The sequence below is a fragment of the Odontomachus brunneus genome, unplaced genomic scaffold (assembly GCF_010583005.1).
Source record: "Odontomachus brunneus isolate Ranch 3 - 2012 unplaced genomic scaffold, Obru_v1 Obru_scaffold_103, whole genome shotgun sequence".
In the NCBI taxonomy this organism is placed as follows: domain Eukaryota; kingdom Metazoa; phylum Arthropoda; class Insecta; order Hymenoptera; family Formicidae; genus Odontomachus; species Odontomachus brunneus.
In genome coordinates, this window is record NW_022639553.1 from 15,756 (window position 1) to 36,347 (window position 20,592).

A 20,592-nucleotide genomic window follows, 5' to 3' on the forward strand; every position below is an offset into this window, starting at 1 on the left:
ATATATATATATATATATATATATATATATATATATATATATATATATATATATCATAATTCAACTGAAAAAGAACTAGAATTTAATTCTGAATAAAAGCATCTCAAGTGAGACAAGTTTCAAACTATTAATACAGATCTATTAGACTTATATTAACAGTCGTTCCTTGAAACTTGTTTCAGATGAAATATTCAGATTTGAATTTAAAGCTAGCAGATTTAAATTTAAAGCTAGAGTTTTTCAGCTATAATCGTAATTGCAAACGCAACATTGCATGTATTATACGTAGGTCTAAAAAAAAACGAATCGAAATCCAGATCTGAGTATCTTACGTAAAATAAGCCTTAAGTGACGACTATTAGCACGAACCTAAGACACAAAGATATTGCTGAGACGCATTTCAGGCCCGTATTAATAGTCGTTACTTGAAACTTGTCTTGCCTGAAATACTCAGATTCGAATTTGAAGTTCGATGTAAATTTTTCAGCTCTGAATTACAATTACAAATACAACGCCACATGTGTTACGTGGTTTTTAAATAAAAAAATTTTTAATCTAGCTCTAAATTTAGATCTGAGTATCTCACGTAGGACAAGTCTCAAGTGAATACGGGCCCAAGACACAAAGATATCGCTAAAACGCATTTCAGGCCCGTATTAATAGTCGTTACTCTTGTCCCGAGCGAAATACTCGAGCCCGACTTTAGAGTTAGATGTGAATATTATCTTTCTCTCTCTCTCTCACTCACTCTCACTCTCACGTGTCAGTCAGGTCTGAGTTTTTCAGTTGCGTCTTATAATGTATGTGACATTATTCTCGCGATCGTGATTCAACTCAAAAATTCACATTTGACTCTAAATTTAAATTTGTATATCTCGCTGGAGACAAGTCTCAAATAATGCGACTATTATTAATACAGACCTCAGATATTTATGCTGTCTGAGTATTGTCGCGCAGGACGACAGCTAAAAAGAATCAAATCGATTGCGATCCCGAATTACTCAAGGATACTAGTTCTGTCGGGCAACCGGCAAGATTTTGGGCCATGAGATACTGAAATTGGCGTACTAATCCGCTCGCGCTATGCAGCTCAGCATAGTTTCTTTCCCTCTCCTTTTCCTATAGTGTCCCTCTCTCATTTTCTCCCCCCGCCCTCTCTCTCTCTCTCTGTTGCTCTTCCATGAGATGGACCCGGAATAGATTCTGGTTTCGCGAACGTCAATTGTGTACACTAGAAATAAGTCGCTGCATCTACCAGGTGTAGAAGTATGAAACCGGAATTTTTTTATACAAATAAGACGTCTGTTGTTCGAAAGTGATAAATAATACTTTATTCAAAATAATTTCCACTGTTTTGAACACATTTTTCCCACCTCTCTGGCAGTTTATGAATGCCGTGCCAAAAAAACTTTTCATCTTTTGAAGCGAACCAGTTATCTAGCCATTTTTCCACATTTTCATACGAATCGAAGCGTTGGTTAGCGAGAGCGTGTCCTAGCGATGCGAACAGGTGATAATCGGACGGAGCCAAGTCTGGAGAATAAGCCGCATGCGGTAGTAATTCCCAACTGAACGACTCGATCGTTTCCTTGACCCGTTTTGCTGTATGTGATGGGGCATTATCATGGAGCAAAATGACATTGTGTTGCCTTTTTGCATATTCTGGTCGTTTTTTAGTCAATGTTCGATTTAAATCGATCATTTGTTGTTGGTAGCGATTAGTATTGACGGTTTGACCAGGTTTCAGCAGTTCATAGTTCATAGTTCATAGTTCATAGTTCTTCGTTCCTCACGTCAAAATCACCACTTTTGAATTTTTTAAACCACTCGAAACACTGAGATTTACCAAGAGCATATTCACCGTAAGCTTCGACAAGCATTCGATGTGATTCTGCAGCAGTTTTCTTTAAATGATAACAGAAAATCAATGCTGTCCGCAAATCATAGTTAGTAGGCTCGAAACGTGACATGTTTAAGGTTATACAAAAATATACTAGAGAATGAAAGTTGGGGTTATGTTTGTTGACAATATTCGTCAGCTGTTAGGAGAATATAATAGCGCGGCAGTAGCGGTCTTACGGTCACTAAACTGAACGCTGGCACCATTTATAGGGGAATTCCGGTTTCATACTTCTACACCTGGTAAACACGCCCGCGATCAACGAACCGCATTTCGAGCGAGCCTTTCCGTGAAGTTAAACGTAAGTAGAAGACGAGATTACCTCGCGAGTTACGCCGACTCGCGAGAAAACAACTATATTTAAAATGAAATATTTTCTCATTGAGACGGAGAAAACAAACTCATTATAAACAAAAATTGTCTTTAAACCACAAAAGAAATAATTTGCTTCGACCAAAATTGAAAAGTCGACTGGGAATGATATTTTTCCAAAAATTTTACGATAACCCATACCATTTGAATCTTACACAATCAATTCCATTGAGAAGATATAGAAACTCGTTTTCTGCAATTCGGTTCTAGAGAAATTAAAAGACCGACTGGGAATGCTATTTTTCCAAACTTTTTACAAATTATATCATTGAAATCCTACACCAGCAATTCCACTAAGAAAATACAAAAAATGTTTCCTGCCATGTAATGTTTTCTGCAATCATTATCCAAATTATAAAATACTTCCTTCTTCTACTTAACATTATATAACTACTATTGTAATTATTCAGAAGCGTGTCTAAGAGGTGTTCACTGTTGAAGTTATTTCTTTCGAAATTAATTATCGCGAATTGAATCTATGTTTATAGGGACTCTCTTGTCTGTTCGACTTGAGCGGGCTTCCCAAACATTTCACAGCAAACATTTTTCACCCCCACCCAATCATTTCATATCGTCGTCGGTATCCCCGTCGTGCCATCCGGCTGGTGAAACGCGAGTGGTGGCTCGTATCTGCAGTGTCCGGGGACGGAAGTAGAATGAGTCGAAATTAAATACACGGCTGGTCAATCGGGTCGAGTCACCGTGCCGTAAAAAACAAAAATAATAATACAAAAGGAAGAAAAACATGCGTCAACTTCCTCTGCCGGAGGACCGAATTCTCTCTTTGTGTGCTTCGCGGTATATCCGGGAATGATATAACTGAATTTCACGTGGCGGCTGTGATCTGGGTTATCTCGCGATCGCGACAATTATACACGGTGTGCGGACGTTCGCAATGACCTGAATCACGGTCAAACTGTTCGAAATAGTTTCGCGAGGTATTCGCGATCGGCGGAATGAAAATCGCGCCGTACGAACCGACGCGGAAGTTACAGAGACGCGCGAGAGAAATTCAGAATTGCGATAACAACGATAACGGTAACAAGAGAATAGCTCACGCACACGATGATGACGCACGATTGATTCAACGCGTCGTCAAATTTAATACACTCGGAGAGAGAATTTTACAGTAAAAATTACTGTAGAACTTCGTAATTGACGAGTGGATCGACATTTCGCAATAATTGACTTTATTCTTCCATTTTATACGCGCTATTTATATTTTACACTAAAAAAACTTTCGCTTGGATTAATCAAATATCTGTGATGTAATGTAAACGAACCCGAAAATTCCGGTTGAAGTTGCCAGAATTCTGTCCAAATTAACCGAAAATCTTGTTAACTTGAACAAAATTTCTGGTTCGTTATATTTCACCGGACTTGTTTAACTCAATCAACCTTTTTTTTGTATACCTTAACCGAAATGTACAATTGAAAAATTTTTTATATTTCTAGACTACTATGTTCCTTACATTGAGAAACAAATATTTGGTATTTTATAACTGTAATCGCACAGAGAAATCATTTCTATAAATTATAGTCAGGAAAACTAAATTTTTTTAAATTTAATTCTACTATAATATCAATGATAATATGAACTTATATAATAAACTGATAATAAATTTATGTACACATTACTGTTATTTTATTAAAAAATATATGGTCAGGGCCAAAAATAAATATAATTTTAGTTAGGTCAATTATTTTTTCTCTCAGTGTAGAAAAGCAGAATTTATTGACAGTCTATTCCTGCACTACTAAGAACGTAGTAAAATTGAAAAGAATTTATATGTGGGAAAAAAAATATATTGCTGTCGCACATTACGTAGAAAGGAATTATATGAGCTCTTTTCACTTCTTGTTTGAAATACAGACGCATTTTCCTTACCAGAGCATAAAGAATATTACATAGAAAGAATTTTACAGTGAAAATTATTGCAGACTTTGTAATCGAGGAATAGATCGACATTCTGCAGTAATTCGTTATCCTTCCATTTCATATGTGCTATCTATATTTTACAAGCTAAGATTAAATTTAGGAGCTGAAACTAATTAACCATTCGAGACATAGCGGGATTGGAAAGAATATTTATACGAAAAACAAGGGAAAAACTACAATATTCTCTCGATGTGAATGCGCTTAAACGCAATGCGCAAGAGACAAGACAGAAAGCTAGACACATTAAAAGATGCATAACACGCGAGGGAGAAGGAAAAGTCTGCAGAATTTACTTCGTGGCCGACGGAATTGAAAATAGCGCGAGGCTCGCGACGCCCGGCGAACCACCGAAAACTGCCACGCGTCGCGCCGTTAATGAGCGTAATGAGATGATTCCGAGGTGATGATTTAAATAACCATACGTCAACACCCGGCCGCGCCGTCGGCATCGTCGCGTGCGTTGCGTGCCGTAGATTTATCGCCCGCATACGTTGTATATACGGGATGACGATAATTCGAAGTCGACTGGCGGCTATTGTTTCTGATTTATTGCTGTCGGTTTAATCGCTAATGCGGGGAATGACAACTCTCCCTGCGCGCACGTGTGCGTGTGGGAGGAGAACGAAGTTTAATTAATGAGAAGAACGACGAACTGCCTTCATTGATCGCGTGGCCCGAGGACCCGGCTGATCCTCACGGGGTGCGTATGCATGCGTGTGTGTGTGTATATGTGTGTGTGGAAGTGTTCCGCATTTTATTCGCGGCGCGTCGCGTGGGAGAAACACGTGCCGGCGATCCGCCGCGGCATTTGGCACGCACACACACACATACACACACACACACATTTATACATATATACACACTCAGCATGTCACGCGTGAATTTTGTCGAATGCGTGATGACAATGCACGCGCGCGCCGCCATGACGGGTCGCGAGTAATTTAACGTGTCATTAAACCACCGGCCGGAACACGTCAAAAGCAATATTTGCCTGCGATATTACTGCATGTGATGTTACACACGCCTGTCGTCGTCCTACGATTTCGCCCGTTACTTTTCCGTGAGTGTACATTACGCGTGTCTCGCGCAAGTATTTACATATGTCGACGCGATACGTCATCGCGAACGCTTCTTGATACTGCGGCTTTTCTTAGGCTTGATCTACAGTAAGTATCGGAAACTGCATAAGATCCGTAACAATTGGTCAATCACAGTCGATTATCACAAGAATAATCGGTTATAATTGGCTAATTTTTACGGCTCACGACACCTATTATAGATCAGGAGGCTTTCTGTCAACTGATCGACTGTTTACACTGAGGGAGGAAAAAGGATTGTTCTAAGATTACAGTTATTTTTAGTTTGGCCCTAAATCATACGTTCTGGTTCTAACACGCAATGAAAAAAGAATTTGGTTATTGAAATCAAAATTCGGTTAAAATGGGATCAAATATTTGGTAATTACAACTAAAAAATTTAATTTATTATTTTGCTTTGCTTAGTGACTAAGTAAATATATTACTGAGAAAATAGAGTAAAATAGCGGTAATTAAATTTTTTGGTTATAATTATCAAACATTTGGTTAATTTCATTTTAACCAAATTTTGATTTCGTCAAGCAAATTCTTTTTTCAGTGTAGTAGTAAAATAGATGCATACACTGAAAAAATTATACTTGTGTTTGGAATCACAATATTTGATGCATACGATTTGGTTGGCGTTATATGTTTTTCACTCGTGTCAAGTACACGTATTATTGAGAAAGCAAGACACAGACAACGGCATTTAAATTTTTTGGTTGCAATTACTAAACATTTGATTTATCCCATTTTAACAAAATTTCGATTCGGTATACCAAATTTTCGTTTCGACAACAAAATCCTCTTTTTCAGAGTATATGGTTATTATCATCATTCTGACATTATATTATATTAGGTTGTTGTGTAATTTCTATTGTATACTGAGAAAAAAATACTTGAACATTTATCTAGGAGATATAAGTTTATTTCCGCGAAATGAGATTTATTTCTGAAATAAAATTTATTTAAATAAATTTTTATCCCACAAATAAATTTTCAAGCATTTTTTCCTCAGTGTATTTTGTACGCTTATCTCCTACGTGCAAAAAAACTTATTGTGTCAAGTGGGATGTATTAGTAAAAAAGCAAAACGCGGCAATTGAATTGTTTTGTTGCTGTTATCAAACATTTGGTCGATCTCATTTTAACCAAATTTTCGTCTCAACAATAAAATCCTTTTTTTTTTTAAGTGCATACCACTTCAACAAGTTTATGTAATATATGTTGTTAATTAAACAGATTCTTTTGCAAAATTGTATCAATTTTAATTTTATCCAGAAATACGACACAAATTATCCAACAGCTCAATATAGTAGAATTCAATAAAAAATAATTTTCTTGACCATAACTTATAGTAATTAATTTTCTGTGTGATTATGTGTTGTGTATGTGTATGTAAATTACAAATATCAAACTTTTTTCTCAGTGTACATAGATAATTGGGCGCCTGTGTAGGTTTTTGATAGCTACGAGAGAGAGAGAGAGATCACGTTTGCGTGTGATAAAAAAAGATTATATTTGGCCGCGACGTAGCAATTTCGTGCATCGACCATAGTCGGCCGCAGTTAAATGACACTTTTTTTAGGATTGTTTCGTCGACTTGTCGTCATTCACAGCTGATAACAATCGGCAAATATTCGCGCGATCAAAATACAGATATCCTGTGTTGGTTACACTAGTTGATTACATCACCGTCCAGAAACACCTTCATCATCGACAAGTCGACGTCTCATCGATAAATCCCGCGGTTCTTCGCGCGAGCTGACCGTTTACGAACAGAAAGGCACGCGCGAAGACTTTTAAAAATATCACTTTATTATGGAATACCCGATAATGAGAGATCTGATGACGCCTGATTACCGTACGCTGCAAACGACCACAGACTAACTGAGCGATCTCGTTCTCGTGAGATTATGCATTTCGTATGAGCGGTTTTACCTCGCGCTGCTGATCTTGCTAAATTTAACGTGACGAGGAAAAAGGGAATTGGCTGCGCGAGAATATACCACGGCAACTTTTGCAATCGTTGCGCCCCCGTCGATTCCTCGTAACAATCGACACGCCAACGCGCGATATAAATAGACGCGGAGCAACGGCTTTACTCGGTTATTCATTTTTTATTAATGGCTTTAGCCTTCTCACGTTAATTTCGACGAGGCCTGTCCGGACGGACTTTCGTGATCGTCAGGATGTGAGACAGTCGGCGATGGAAACTTCGTTGTTGTTTTAATTATACTTCTGAAGTGAGTATATTGCACCGCACATTGATCATTAATTTACGCTATGCGCGGAAAAGAAGTCTCATTGGATTAACCAAGTTTCTGGTGAAATATAAACGAGTCAGAAATTTTATTTGAAACTACCAGAATTCTGTATTATAGAGAAAAAAAACGCATCAATGAAATTTTTTTATCGCAGTGACAAACCTTTGGTCGGTTCTATTTTAACCAAATTACGATCTGATGAATCAAATTTCCATTTTGACAATAAAATCTTTCCTTCAGCGTGGCGCAATTGAATTACGACGAGCAGTCCCGCCGAAGTGACATTTTTCGAGTCGCATTTATGTCATTTTCAATTTCGCGCTGATATTCGCGTCATTTTCTTAAGCTAAATAAGTTATGTCATTCTCCAGGGAATTTAGTCTCGCAATCAATATTCGTTAACTAAACTATCTTATCCGGGAAGCTTATCAGACCGTCTAAGTAGTATATCAATACTCAACATCTTCGATCGATCTCAAGGATTACGATCTGTTACGTCGACGGCTGCTCCAATTATCCGTCAGAAACGGATCTCGATAACGTTCCCTCTCTCTCTTTCTCCCCCCTCTCTTTCTCTCTCTCTCTCTCTCGAGCGCGCAGCTAGAAACGTCGGCAAAATTTCACGCGACCGATTTCACGACGTGATCGCGATATCGGCCCGCATCGACCGTCGCGGCGCGAAAGCTGCAATTTGAGGCACTTTCGACCACGACAATTTCGTGGCGCTTTACACGAATCGACGGAAATCGCCGATAGTTCTTCGAGCCTGCGCGAGCAGATGCGTGCGTGCCTGCAAACGTAACTTGAGATCGCGTTGTGGGCGTTCGCCGATAAGATAAAAAGTAGGACGACATTTATTAGGAGGCCTTACGAAAGTTGATCGAACTTTTAACGTAGCCCCTTTTTCAATGATAGTCGGATCGATTTATGAGAGACGAACGCTTGATCAGAAGCGACGCACCTCGATCAGTGCAATATCATACTTGATTTTGTATGTAAGCAGCTATCTTTTATTCATAGATGTACGTCGAACGTGTAACAGTCATATTACGCAAGACAATGGAAAATTATGCGTATTATTCAGGAAGAGCAGACAATATAGCACGAGCGATCGATATAAGCAACGTTTAATGATCAAATAAACGATATAACGATTTATAAATAACTTCTTATTTTTCAACAATGCAATTTGCTCATGTTTCAAACACGAATTGCAAAGATATGAAAGGATAATCAATTGCTGCAGAATGCTGATCTGTTTTTCGACTATTAAATTCTACAGTAATTTTTACTATACAATTCTTTCCCTGCGTATAATATTTCGTTGTTATTCTTTAATACACCAAATAAATTATTTTTGTATTTGGAACTGAAACAATACGATTCATACATACGATTAGGTTGATAGGTATTACTTTTACTTGTGTCAAGTACGTGTATTATTGAAGAAGCGAAACACACATAGCGGCAATTAACTGTTTTAGTTGCAGTTGCCAAACATCTGGTCGATCCCACTTTAACCAAATTTTAGTCCGGGATACCCAATTTTCGTTTCAACAACAAAATCCTTGTTTCAGTACAAGAACGCGACTTTCAAATAACAACTGAAAATCTTTGTATAATTTCTATGTATAATGTACAAGAGCAACAGAGAGACAATATTCTCATTGCACTGAAAAAAGGATTACAAAGCCAAAATTTGGTTAAAATAGGATCAACCAAATATTTCTTAATTACAAACAAAAAATTTAATTGCCGCTATTTTGCCTTACTTAATGACTAACAAGTAAACCTACCCAAAAGTTACACTCCGATTTTTTTTCCAATTTGGCACAAATGTAGAAGTACAAAAAATATTTAGGTTATATTTTTTCATTTTGGTCCACTTTGAGTTTCACGGCCAGTTTTTTAATGTTCTTACTCCTATCATCAACAAGTACAATACAAATGCATAAGAAATAAAATTGAATACAAAATACAGTTAAATAATTTTAACAAAATCAACATAGCTGAGACACGAACCATTCTAAATTTCTTTAGACGAGATTCCAACCGAAATATTTTAAATCTATGCTAAATTAATCAAAAATGATTCGAATCTCGGCCAAACCGAGAAATTATTTGTATAAATAATTTTTTTCAACTTTTTACATGTTTTGTTTACACATTTTATTATTTATACAAATAATTTTACACGTTTGACTTCATATTCATAATCAGCAAACCAAAAACGCCTATATCTTGTATTCAATTTTATTTCTTATGCATTTTCTATTGCATTTGTTAATGATAGGAGTGAGAACATTAAAAAGCTAACTGCCCGTGAAACTCAAAGTCGGCTAAAATGAAAAAATATGACCTAAATATTTTTTGTATTTCTACACATTTCTTCACATTTCTACACATTTCTTCACATTTGTGCCAAATTAGAAAGAAATCGGAGTGTAACTTTTGAGTAGGTTTACTTGTAAAAAATATACTACTGAGAAAATAAAGCAAACCAGCGGCAATTACATTTTTTTATTGCAATTATCAAATATTTGGTTAATCTCATTTTAACCAAAATTTTGTTTCGACAACCAAATCCTTTCTTTCAAATCAGTCCATCCGTTTTGTTAACGCGGAATTTGTCAGTTCGATTTCAGGCTGGTTCATTGAAGTTGACGTGTCATTTAAGCGCAAGACACACATGAAGCATAGTCGATCGATCGATCGATCGCGTCGCGTCATGAATTTTTTCATTGTCGCCGATAAAATTTTTTCGCGGAGTCCCCCTTGCGAAAGCAATCGACATCATCGACGACAACGACGAGGAGGAGAAAGAGTAGGAGGAGGACAGTTGACAGAGGGCCGACACTGAATATAGAAGACCCATGAAATAACGCTCGGGCGCTCAATCTTCATTACATATCGGCCGATATTAATTCAAGCTGAATTAATGAGAGCACCAAAGCGGTCATGTGTCATCGGATTCCGAAGCTGAAGGCTGCCATTGTCATCGTTGGCCACGCCGCGGCTCGATATCGATCGTTGCAACGAATGATGCGAAATTTTGCGACATCACGTCGCTTTATCGGAATCAATCGGAGCTCAAGTGAAAACCGCATCACGATGAACCTATCGCGTACACAGAGAAAAAGAAGAAACGCCTAACGACTGCGGAGCGGTGCGATAACAGACGGATTTTACAGCTCGCGCACATTATCCCGACGTTAGTGCGGTAGTAGTAGTTACTATTTAATTCCGTCGTTCCCCGTCAAGAGCACGTGAACGATCGAATCTGAACGCGACGTGAGCCCCAGCCGATAAAATCAGAATCGCAAGGTTAAGCCGTTTATACACATCAGCCCGATTGCATCGCGTTAGGTACGCGAGCGAATTCTTCCGTCGATTAACCTGCCCGAGAGGTTTTCTGCACGGAAATAGCTCCCGGCGCGATGACGCTCGCAGAGAGACCGAGGGTGTGAAAACGCTCGATCTCGTTCACGATTGCCGATCACGCCGAATCGCGCCGTTAGCCGCAACTTCGAGACTGCATTAATAACCGACGGCACGATTAGGCGTGGGAAAAATTATCAAGTAAAAGATTTTCGTCGTCGTCCTCGTTCGATAAAGCCACCTTATCATCCTATGGCGCACGCATTTCCATTGAAATTCGATTTTATCGAGTAAAGCGGAAATCTCCCCGTTTCTTGTGCATCGGGTAAGATAAGATAAGGCCGAATCACCAGATTTCCTGCATCTCCCGTTGATAGGATCGCGTCGAATTTCGGCCAAGTTCGCTTATGAATTGCCTCTCGAATGGTTCGATGCTGCTTCAGCTGTTTTATCGTTGTTTGCAAACGATTACGTTCCGCGTGTTCCTGCCGTAGGTTTTTACAGCCTCCTTGAACCCGAACCGGCTGATATTGCGTTCGATACTCGCGGATCGCGTAATGTCTCTTTAAACGGTAGTTAGGTATTTTATAAGTTGACCAGATGTGCCATTATTCCCGAGAGACTTTCGGTTTTTCACCCTTTGTCTCGAATTTTCCCGAACACTGTCCAAGACGTCGATTTATCCCAGATTCAGTTAAATTGTTCCGGTTTATTTCGGTTCACTGTAAGGTGTGTTATCAGGTGTGTTAAAACAACACACAACTCACTAATTTGGTGTGTTATGTGTTTAAACAACACAGCTGCGGTTATAGATGTGTTGAAACGACAGACGAAACGATGCACTGATCTACACACGAGTTCTGTGTTACAGTGAATAACACACTTCATGTGTGTTAAAACCGCAACACGGTAAATTGAACGCATATAATGTATGTAAAAATAATGCAGGAATCGCAGAATAATACATTTAGAAAAAACATTACTAGAGTTACACATTTACAGGAATTACACATGAAACCTCGCAGTAATCAAAACGAATGAATAAGACAATATGTGGATAATATTAATGATGTGATGAATGCAGGTGTGTAAAAATATGCAACACACAAGAAAGTGTATAGATTTGCAAGAAACGTGTAGGTATAACACACGAAAAATGTGTTCTATAGACACGTATGATTCGTGTTGTGCTAGCTAAATGCATATACGACTTATGTATGTATTGTATTAGGACGTATTAAAGGTAATGTCAGTTGTCACTGACAAATATTTTTACATTTAGTCTGCAAAAAGCATTGGCTATCATACAGGTGATAAAATAGTAGAATTTATTATTTATTGTTATATTATTATCACTATATTATTTTATTATTATTATATTATTTATTATTTATCATATTTTTATTATCTAAGCAGTTTATGTAACGTTTACGACGTTATATGAGAAAGTGTCCCAGCATTAGCTAGCAGCAAACTGCGCTTTGGGTATTTTTCTCTCTCCGGATCGAAAAGAAGACGCAGGTCCAACCGCCACGGCGTTTCCCATCACTACCTTTAATACGTCCTGATACAATACATACATAAGTCGTACACATATATGCATTCAGCTAGCACAACACGAATCATACGTGTCTATAGAACACATTTTTCGTGTGTTATACCTACATGTTTCTTGCAAATCTATACACTTTCTTGTGTGTTGCATATTTTTACACACCTGCAAGCGTGTCAAAAACAATTACACGGATTACACACGTAAAATGTGTTAATGTAACATACTTGTTTTTACAGTGTTCAGAGGATTTTTTGAATGTTTCTTCTTCTCTCTCTCTGACAGACCTTTTCAAGAAAACTCATAGCTTTGATAAATACGGCAATTTTTTCCTTCTTCATTTTAACTATGTATAACAACATTTTTATAAGTAATAGTTTCTACTTTTATTGTATATAGCAGACCTTAATTGTTGTTGAATTATTCTTCACGCGCACACACACATATCTATAAATGAAATGTCTCATATATACATATGTACTGTTACATATATACATATAATATATATAAACGGCATATATATATATACATATAATATATATAAACGGCAATGCATTGACGAGTTATCGCATAGCTCGTGTGGCGAGCTATCATTATCGTTTTTCGTCGTTATTACATCGCCGAGCGAGTCCAAGGTCCTAATTTCGACACAGTCAACGGGACCGTGGTTGCACGATAGCGTGCACGGTAAAAAAAAAACATTTTACATTTACGTTGAAACCGATCCGTGTGAAAACTGTTGCATTAAATTTTTGACATAATTCTTGTGTTAATTTTACATATTGCCGTCGTGTTTTATTTTTTGACTATTCCGCGTTCAGTTTATATTCACAATTTCCAAGTGTTTAAAATAACACAATGGTGTTCGAGTGTTACGCTTCGCTTGTAAATTTCCGATATATTGTTTGTGTTATTTGTTTTCCTTGTTTTTTAAATTAATACAAAAATTGAAGCGGATAAATTGGGACACGTGAAATTGAGACACGTGTTGAATTTGACACAAAACTTTTTATAGTGTGCGACCATTTTCCCAATCGCTCAAGCGTGCGACGCACGGAACAGCATAAGCAACATCTGATCAACGTGACTGGGCATTATATTGTACATGTTCGTGAACAACGAATAATAACAAATGTGTTTTACTGCGACAAAAGTTACAAGGTGCAAATTTTTATATAATTTTGAGCATTTCAATTTAAGCGGGTAAACTCCTTATTAAGCACAAAGATTGTCAAGGAAACAGTGTGCGCGCGCGCGTGTGTGTATGTGTATGTGTGTGTGTGTGCATGTGAGAAACATGCAACATTTAAAGAGGCATTACTTGACTTGCGAGTATTGAATGCGACATCGACCGGTTTGAACTCAAGGAGGCTGTGAAAACCTGTGGCGGGAACACGCGGAACACGATTGTTTATAAACAATATAAAACAGCTAAAGCAGCATCGATAACAGTTTATCAGAGGCAATTCGTGAACAAATCGAAATTCTACACGATTCTGTCAACAGGAGAAAACAGGAGGTAATTTGACCTTATCTAATCTTATCTCAGAATATGTAGAGAATAGAAAGATTGCTGCTTTATTCAATGGAGTCAAAGTTGTGGTAATGCGCGTGTCACAGAGAGGCGAGTGATAAGGTGGAAGTGTAACGAGCTTGCTGGCCCACCGATGGACAGTGATATTCGAACGGTCCGTCTGTGCGCAGCTTTGCGGCAATGTTAGCGCGAGTGAGCAGATTTAACACGAGTGTGTGAATGGGAGATAAGTGGAAAAAAGACGCGAAAGATGTGCGTGGAAGACTATCTTGGAAAGACGTCGTTTTACCTAGTGATTTATATATTTCATTTTTCTCCGCACGTTGTGCTGAAAAATAAATTATACACACAGAAAAATACGTAGTGCATTCGAGCGAATGTTACTTGCTTCAAATATCTCATGAGTTTACAAATCCGCAAACTATGAGTTCATCATATATGTAAGCATAAAATTTATTTAACATATACGTTCTGAATTCTAATAAGTTTAATGTTTCAATCGAGGATATTAAATTAAATTAAACGAAATCAATTAAAATTTATTAAGTTAAATTAAATAAAAATCTTTGGTTTGTGTGTGTGTGTGTGTGTGTGTGTGTGTGTGTGTGTGTGTGTGTGTGTGTGTGTGTGTGTGTGTGTGTGTGTGTGTGTGTGTGTGTGTGTGTGTGTATGTGTGTTGGAGTCATACCAATTTTCTTTACCACAAAGTTTTGCAATATTTTTGTAGGGAGAAGAAATTCTTCTGAGTTCTTTCTGATACAATAACGAGCTATTCTTGAATTTAAACTATGCTTGAATATGAACATGAATATGCTTGAAGGTTATTATCAAGATAATATTCTTTGCTAAGAATAACTATTACTTAAGAGAAAAAGAGAGAGACAGTAAATTGAATAATCGCTTTTTTTGTTGCGTTCATGATATTTTTCTGTGTGTAACTACAATTGTGACATAGTGACAGGATATTAGTCATAGAACCTATTTTTATCGAGAGTCTTATCTCTTAAAAGTATTTCCTATAGCATTAGTGTCAACGATCCAATACGAACATTGCTCCTACTTTTTCCTTAGAACAGCGAGAAGATAAAATCAACGTCGAAAATGACAACAATTTTGGTGAGATGAAAACTCCTGGTGTTTGAGTTTCAGCGCGTTTGTGACAGAATTAACGATGACTGTGAGAAAGGTCGAAATCGATCAGAGACGCGATCCAATAAGTGACGACAAATGATCTGTGTGAAGATTCGATGGCTCAAAGGAGACAACGAGTTCACGAGTCGCTTCTGTGCGATTTTTGCGTGGAGCTGCAGAAGAAATTGTCGAAAGGCGAGCGCATGGCGGTGCGGCGCGGTGCGTGACTCGACGTACGTCGCTCGCGAATCGATTTCAACTCTCGCGCGGACTAGAGAGAGAGAGCGCCGCGTTAATATTTAAATCACGCGGATGTAATTTAGCCGATGGAGACGCGACTTTAACGCAACAAAATACAGCTCCCAGCGGGGGTGAGACGTAAAAGTCCGCCGCATTATTTACGCTTTCAATTTGCCGCCGCAGCTTCGAGAGACGTTCTCCAGAAGATTGACAAACGACGACCTCGCCGCAGGTACGAGCGGTTTTCTTTTCGCCCACTTCTCCGCGAGTGAGTTAGCCGTAGCGCGACAATGTTTGCCGTAAATTTACCGCAAAGCAGATACAACGGACCATTCTTTTTTTATCTTTCATGTGTAGCCACTCACGAGGAATCGCACGGGAATCGCTTCTTCGCCAAGTCAGCCTGAAATTAACCCTTTATCGCGCATAAAATCTCCCTCCCTCTCTGTCTCTTTGTAAAAAAAAATTGTTCCGGCAAAAAGAAGCGACGCCTACGGAGAAAAATACCGGTGAAATTCCGGCCAGGCGGAGGAATGCACGCCTCTACACGGTGCACCGTAGCAGCGAACTGAAACTTTTCAGTTATTACACGTGTAGCGTGACGTCGCTCTCCGGCCGTTCTGGCGAAGGTGAACTTTATCGCGGTTCGAAGATAGAGCCGTGAAAGCGTGTTGCAATGCGGCGAATCCGTCGTTCACCTTTTCACGAGCGGGCAGGATGACGGCTTCGGCGTCGAGGCGACTGAGTGTGGGGCTCCTCGACGAGCGGGAGTCCTCGAGACGGACGAGCTCGTCCTGTGTGTGTGGGAACTGGGATGCCGGATTTTCCAGAACATTCCGCGTCTCGCGAACGACGCGTGCGTATGTAAAACGCGAGTGTGGCTGTGTATGTGTGAGTGTGTGTTCTTAATGATGACGACGCAAGTCTGCGACCGATGTAATTCGCCGTGTCGCGCGACACAATTGCTACGCGAGAAATTACAAATGGACATTGCTCCCGTGAACTTGGCGGTGGATAACGATTATGTAAGCGAGAGATAAAGAAAAAGTAGAAGGATGAGAATTATCTGTTGCGTTCCTTCTTAAATCTGGAATAGATTAAGTGTGATTAAAAAAGAAAGACCCAAACTGCCACGATATCGCGGCAAGCACGCTTCATGTACGTATCAAATAAAAGCAAAAGACGTGTACATAACATTTATTATATACCATAAGTAGAAATGAGAGCAAATATGAAAGCAAGCAAAGCAAAACGCCTCAGCAGTCTAAAATAGGCAAAGAATTTGTACGACTAGTAGTTACAGCAGTTTATCCATGTGCCAACAAAATCCATGTGTCAAACATTATTTTTTGCAAAAATAAGTATTATTTTTATGCTTCTTCTTAAATTTGAGATATATTAGACGTGGTTAAATGAAGGAAGTGCGAGGCACACGATATCGTGTTGAGTACGCTTCGTGTATCTATCGAAGAAATGAAAACAAAACGGAAAGACATGTAAGTAAAAAGAAAGTACACATATAAGTAGAAAGAAAAACAAAGCAAAGTATAACAAAACAAAGATAAGCAAAGCATAACAAACAAAGAGAAGCAAAGCAAAACGCCTCAGCAGTCTGCAAAAAGCAAATCTAACTGCACACGACTAGTTCCAATTTAGCCATAGGTGCGTCAAAATAGCCAAGCATAAGCGTTATTTTTACGCTTCTTCTTACATTTGAGATATATTAGATATGATTAAATGAAGAAAGTGCGGAGCACACGATATCGCGTGGAGCACGCTTCATGTACAGAGTATTGCATGAACATGCAATGGTCAGTATGACGGGTTGTTTCCTCGTAGACAGATTAACCCGACTTACTCGGATTTGGTGATATGCTCGTTTGCACAATAGATCACACTCATTTTCGTCATTAAAAGAAATATGAAAAAGTATCGCAAATCGTTTCATCCATCATACTGACCTGTGTCAACTGATACAACCTTGTACATACCGAAGAAATGAAGACAAAGCGGAAAGATAACTAGAAATAAGAGAAACAAGCAAAGCGCAAAACGCCTCAACAGTTTGCAGCGGGCAAACTAAATTGTTTATTAATTCCGGCAGTGTGGCTATAGGTGTGCGAAAAAAGCATAAATAAGCGATCGACAGCAGCAAGAGATACGCGATGAAAAAAAGAGACATAATAATAGATCAGGACTCTCTTTTCCTCTCGGAAAGAAAGAGTGAAAAAGAGAGAGACCGTCGCGGCGCCGATGATCGAGCCGGAGCGAGCGCCGATCCGCGTATCACGCGATCCAAGAGAGATCGCAACGCGAATTTAACGGAGAAGACACCTTCGCGGAACAAGAAGTGGTCGTGAGGAATGGTAATGAGATTACAGGTCGACCGTGCCGTATCGTAACTTAGCCAGCCAGCAATGTGTGCTGTACATGAGGCAAGAGGGGAGGGGGGAAAGGAAAGAACGTACTCACAAGGAGCGGCTAGAGAGGAGAGGGGGGGGGGGGGGAAGAAAGAGAGAGAGAGAGTCCGCTGGAAAGGTGAAGATGATATTTGCCGTAATATACATATAGTTAATAGGAGCAACGAGCGGCTGGGCGAATACCGTAGATAATTCGTACGTAACAGATACGCGCGCACAACGGCGCGCGACCGGAAATTGTAACGAAGACGTCAAGCCATTTGCACACACAAGTATCGGGCGGCACATGTGCGCCTATCATGCGCGTTGTCTATTCAGATGCAAATCAATTCGCAACTCGCAGGTCGCATCGATTGCACCAGGGCGTGCGACGGCGCGCTCCCGCTGAATGCTGAATAGCGCGCCGCGCCAAGTAATTAATCCAATGGATCGACAGATTTCGAGCGGACTTCTTTCAAGTGTAAATACGTGGCGCGCGAAGGAGAACCGTTCGCCGAGCCATTGCGAAGAATAGCGGGGATATTTCCAGAGGCTGCGCCGCGTGAGATTCGCATACACCGCGCGCACAGAGGGGTCGAGTGAAATTTTACACGAAAAAATGGATTTGATTGACGAAAGTAAATTTGGTTAAAATGGGACTAATCAAATAATCGGCAATTGCAACCAAAAAATTTAATCGCCGCTATTTTGCCGTATCTTCTCAGAAATATATTTACTTAGTCATTGAGCAAAGCAAAATAGCGGCAATTAATTTTTTTATTGCAATTTTTTATTGCAAACATTTGGTTGATCCCATTCAAACAATTTTTTAAATTTTAGTTTTGACAACCAAATTCTTTTTTCAGTGTACGTTTTAGAAAGATTACAGTCTTGAAATTGTGCCGATTTCGATATTCTTTTCCTTAAATAAAAGCTAATAAATCTTGAAACAACTAGGCTAAACCAAATTTTTGTCTTTTGTTTCTCGTTTTCTAAATCAGGCTGGAAAAAAGATTCTGTTGTCGAAATAAAAATTTAGTACGTTATATCAAAATTTAGTTAGGATGGAATCAATCGAATATTCAATAACTGTGACCGAAAAATTTAATTACCGCTATGTGTATTTGGCTTTCTTAATAATATATGTATTTGACATCAGTAAAAAAACATGTAATGTCAGCCAAATTGTATGTAACAAGTATTTTAGTTCCAAATACAAAAATAACTTTTCCAATGCAGACCTGAAGAAGTTAGATTTAGAAATTTTTTTTTAATCAAGCAATTCCGACAAAAAACGAAAAGCCCAAACCTTGTTATTTCTAGAACAATTAACAAAAAAAAATTGATAACATGATAGTAATAATTTAGCCTCGTTTAATTCAGTAATTTTTATTTATTAAGATTAGGTTAATAATTTAGTAAAATTATTATTTCAATTAATTTCGCTTGTTAAAGTAAGATTTCGTGAGACTATGTTCAGATGTATTTTCAAGTCTGTAACCATATTTCAATATTAACATATGTGCCTGATGTTAAATTAAATGAAATATGAAATAAATTATATATTGTTTGATTGAAAATAATATTTCTAAAACTTCTTTGTCTGATTTAGAAAACAGAAAGCAAAAGACGAAAATCTCGACAAGATGTTCTAAAGTCGAAAAAAAGCATCGAGATCGGTTCGAATTTCGAAGCCATAGCTTTTTTGAAACGCGAAATCTCATTTGACTTCACTGTACGCCGTTGGTGTCTTTTGAATTCGCGAGTCTCTCTCTCTAATTAAATCGTTAAAATGGCAGATTTTCCCAACACGAACTTCCACTCACGTTCGCCCATGTTTGAGTGTTTAATTTGGAACGAGGATCTTCTCTCAGCTTTGTGAATAATCGAAGAGACCCGACGTACTTTGGAACGTTATAATTTAGTTGAATCGTGTGGAGATATGTGCCATCTCTATTCATTTTGCTAACGAAAATTAGCGCCTCGGAAGCTTGCGCAGGAATGCGGCAAAATAATACGAATTATCGCAGGCGGTGATTATAGCGTTGTGCAATTATGAAATATCCGTTCGCGCGCCGGAAATTAAGAAGGCTAAGCAAGCTTATCGAATTTTGTCGGTACACTCGGATAATATATCGCGCGTGTGAACGTTCACGCGAAGTATACTCGAAGGACTTCCCGTTATCGTCACACGTTTTATTGGCACACGTAGATTTCATGCAATTTAAAGCGCATGTTTTCTTCATTCGACGTGGGCCGCTTTAATATCGTGTGATTAAAATACTCTACTCACATTTTATTAAATTAAACTAAATTCCGTAAACTTATAGCTGCAAAAATAATTATCTACTCCCTGTTATCTTAAATAAAACCAAATAAAGTTTTATATCTGGCAAAAAAATATCTGAAAAATAAAATACACTTATTCGACGTGTAATAATAACATATTTACTTAAATTCTTTTATTTAAGCAGGATAAACAGTTGCTTTTATTAAAAAAAACAACTTCTAATGTGCGTGTTTTCAAAAAATATATCTTCAAAAAATATATAAATAAAAGAAATTTTTTCTTTCCATGTAAAAATATGTATAGTGGTATAAGTAAAATATGTTATTAATATCTATTGAATATTGTTTTTATTTTTTAGATCTTTTTTATCTTATAGTGTAACAATTCCAGGACACTCATTCCTGGTAATTCTTATTATTTTTATCTTTAAAAATATACGAATATATAAATTTTCAACTTAATATATATATATATATATATATATATATATATATATATATATATATATATATAT

General features: G+C 38.0%; 2 protein-coding genes across 15 annotated transcripts in view; one reads left to right on the plus strand and one right to left on the minus strand.

Annotated features, from left to right (window-relative positions):
* LOC116848988 (glycoprotein 3-alpha-L-fucosyltransferase A) overlaps positions 1-20,592 on the plus strand; it is a 43,577-nt gene that overhangs the window by 7,502 nt on the left and 15,483 nt on the right. Inside the window, exons 1-2 of one of the 9 annotated variants that reach the window (XM_032825685.1) lie at positions 13,052-14,003; positions 14,105-14,458. The exons of 1 other annotated variant lie outside the window; for it this stretch is intronic. The gene's annotated coding sequence lies outside the window, so the exon portion shown is untranslated. Of the gene's footprint in view, positions 1-13,051; positions 14,004-14,064; positions 14,459-14,687; positions 15,622-15,658; positions 16,415-20,592 lie in introns of those variants that run through there. 7 more of the 9 variants (XM_032825688.1, XM_032825689.1, XM_032825690.1 and 4 more) reach the window with 7 other exon arrangements.
* Positions 1-20,592, minus strand: part of LOC116848991 — a 201,010-nt gene that overhangs the window by 1,024 nt on the left and 179,394 nt on the right. The window contains exon 1 of one of the 6 annotated variants that reach the window (XR_004379049.1): positions 7,118-7,277. The exons of the other annotated variants lie outside the window; for them this stretch is intronic. The gene's annotated coding sequence lies outside the window, so the exon portion shown is untranslated. Of the gene's footprint in view, positions 1-7,117; positions 7,278-20,592 lie in introns of those variants that run through there. 6 annotated transcript variants of the gene reach the window in all.